The sequence below is a fragment of the Macrobrachium nipponense genome, chromosome 31, assembly GCF_015104395.2.
Source record: "Macrobrachium nipponense isolate FS-2020 chromosome 31, ASM1510439v2, whole genome shotgun sequence".
NCBI lineage: Eukaryota > Metazoa > Arthropoda > Malacostraca > Decapoda > Palaemonidae > Macrobrachium > Macrobrachium nipponense.
Genome location: NC_061093.1, coordinates 46,784,875 through 46,787,374, shown reverse-complemented (window position 1 = coordinate 46,787,374; position 2,500 = coordinate 46,784,875). Strand labels below are relative to the sequence as shown.

Sequence of the window (2,500 nt, the reverse complement as noted above, 5' to 3'; positions counted from 1 at the left end):
AGAAAAAAAAAAAAACATTAAAGAATACCTGTCAATAAAGATATCAAATACTGTAATTCGAGGATCGTTCCCAATTACGATTCAACATGAATACTACTACAATAGTTTCACAGCTTGCAAAGTACCATTCGACAACAGACATGGGTCCTTGGAGGAATAATGGGTCCAACCCCATCCCTCCCCCTTCCAAAGTTCTTCACGGTGCTTGGATCCTCTGTGTGCGCGTGTATGTCTGTGTCTTTCACGGAACCCCGGAAGCAGGTGTTTATGATAAAAACGCTTTTTCTTCAACGATTAAGACAATCCCAAGAATCATCATTTCTTCCTTGTTCTTTATTCGTCTCATCCCACGCGCAAAAGCATCCAGGAAAGCGGACGACGTCTAGACAGTGCAGAGCAAATTATCTTGTTTATCATCTGGGCGGATGATAAGAGCAATATCAAATAATTATTCATAACAGAAACTATATTCCCAGTGATTTCGTGAATATGCAAAGACCGACGTGTTAGCATTCTTTCGCCATTCAATGGGATTACTTCGGAAGCCCGATATGAATCACAAACTGTTTACTTTCTAGTTAGAAAGCAAATGCAACTTGCCAGTCAGTCAACTCTCAAAGACTGTTCTCTTTTACGTACAGGATGGACACGCTTTCAAGTCCACCAATAATTACAAAGATAAAAATGAAACCCACATGGATTTCGAGTCTACATACGTTACGCATTAATAAGTCGGAATATCTTTACAATATGAAAAAAAAAAAATTCAAAATAAAAACAAAAATGCAAGCCGAAGTAATGCTAAGTGAATTGACATGAAAGTATTAGAAGGATGCAAAGCGAGTCACCCATGGGATATGCACTGCATATGCAGAGCATTTCAATAACAAAATGGTTAAAATATGGATGGAGACTCCAGCATCCAAATCAAAAGTCATTTAAACACTAACAAAAAGGAGAAAAATAATAACATACAGTAACAGAGGAAGCCCCTCCTTCTCACAATTCACACAGACAAACATCTCACATATTACTGCGGAAGATTGGGGAGCATTCCTTAAAATTTATTCGTTTGCTGCAGAATCTGTTAAAAACAAATATCCACGAAGAAACAACAAAAGAAACACAAAAAGAAGAGAAAGCCCACTCACAAATAAACAGCAACAATACAAATACAGAACCCGATCACCCCAGAGAAAGTTTAGCACACAAAAAAACAGAACCTAAAGAGACCGACATACAAAGAAAGAGTTCCCACCACATACACTAAATACAGAGGCGGCGGCGGCAGGAGCGGGCGACATGAGGCGTGCGTCACTAACTGACAAGACAAAAGGACGAGACCTCAGGATAGGAGCCAAAATGCCTGACGAGACTAGCAGAGACAAACAGGCAGTCAAGGCCGTGCTCAGAATCATTAGATCATGAACACCGTCGAAGAATGGGAGTCGGGCGAACGCAGGAGGCGGTATAGTTTGAGAGAGAGATGAGAGGAGAGAGAGAGAGAGAGAGAAGAGAGAGAGAGAGAGAGAGATATTTTGTCAGAGATGATTTTCTTTCAAAAAGAGATGGGGGGGGGGGGGGAGGGGGGGGGGGGAAGTGGAGCAAGCACGGGGGTATTTTGTTAAGAGAAAAAGAGGATATTTTCTTTTCTTTTTTTGCAAGAGAGAGAGAGAGAGAGAGAGAGAGAGAGAGAGAGAGAGAGAGAGAGAGAATCTAAACCAGCAATATGCCATCAGACAATCACAACTACAGAGAAACTTCAAAATGAGATTCCCAACAACATGAACAAAAGGCATTTTCAATTGCATACCTTAACAAGGATTCTAAGAAACGAAAACCCACTTTGTAAAATAAATAAATATACAAATAAAAACTCAATTTTCCTCGTTGCCAAGAAAATAATAAAAATAAAAGCTATTCTTTTGTTAGCCAGGAAAAAACATTTTGAAATTGTGCTGTTTTATATATTTTAAAAAAAGTATTTTTCTATTCTGCTTTGTAAATTTTAATTTCACCAAACTCCGACAGCAAATTGAACGTTTCGTAAATTCCACAAGGGCATTTACTAATTCATACACCCAATTATATTACCGTATTTCTACGATGATTTCATCTTATTTTCTGTTTTATAAAATCGTGACATTTAATTTTTTCTTTTGTTTTTTGAACGTTTGACTTTCACTTCAATTTATTTTATGGCATGACAAATTTCCTTCCATTTCACAACACTTGTGCAGAACAGACTTCAGTTTCTCTTGTATTACTTTTTATGTCATTTCAAAGTTATACAAAAAATGATCAGCTTTCATATCTTCTTCAGTTTCCAAATACCTCCAGCCTTCAAAAGCAAAATATTTAGAATCTTATATACGGACTACACACGATCAGGAGCTATGATACCATATATGAATATGATTGCAATGAGCAATAAGAGGAAAGCATACAAGCTGAGTATTTCATAACCTGTTACACAGAATTCTACAAATGGTGCCCCTAG

The 2,500-nt window shown here is 37.7% G+C and overlaps 1 protein-coding gene across 4 annotated transcripts in view; it reads right to left on the bottom strand.

Annotated features, from left to right (window-relative positions):
• Positions 1 to 2,500, bottom strand: part of LOC135206949 (serine/threonine-protein kinase unc-51-like) — a 335,180-nt gene that overhangs the window by 115,521 nt on the left and 217,159 nt on the right. The gene's annotated exons all lie outside the window — the stretch shown is intronic.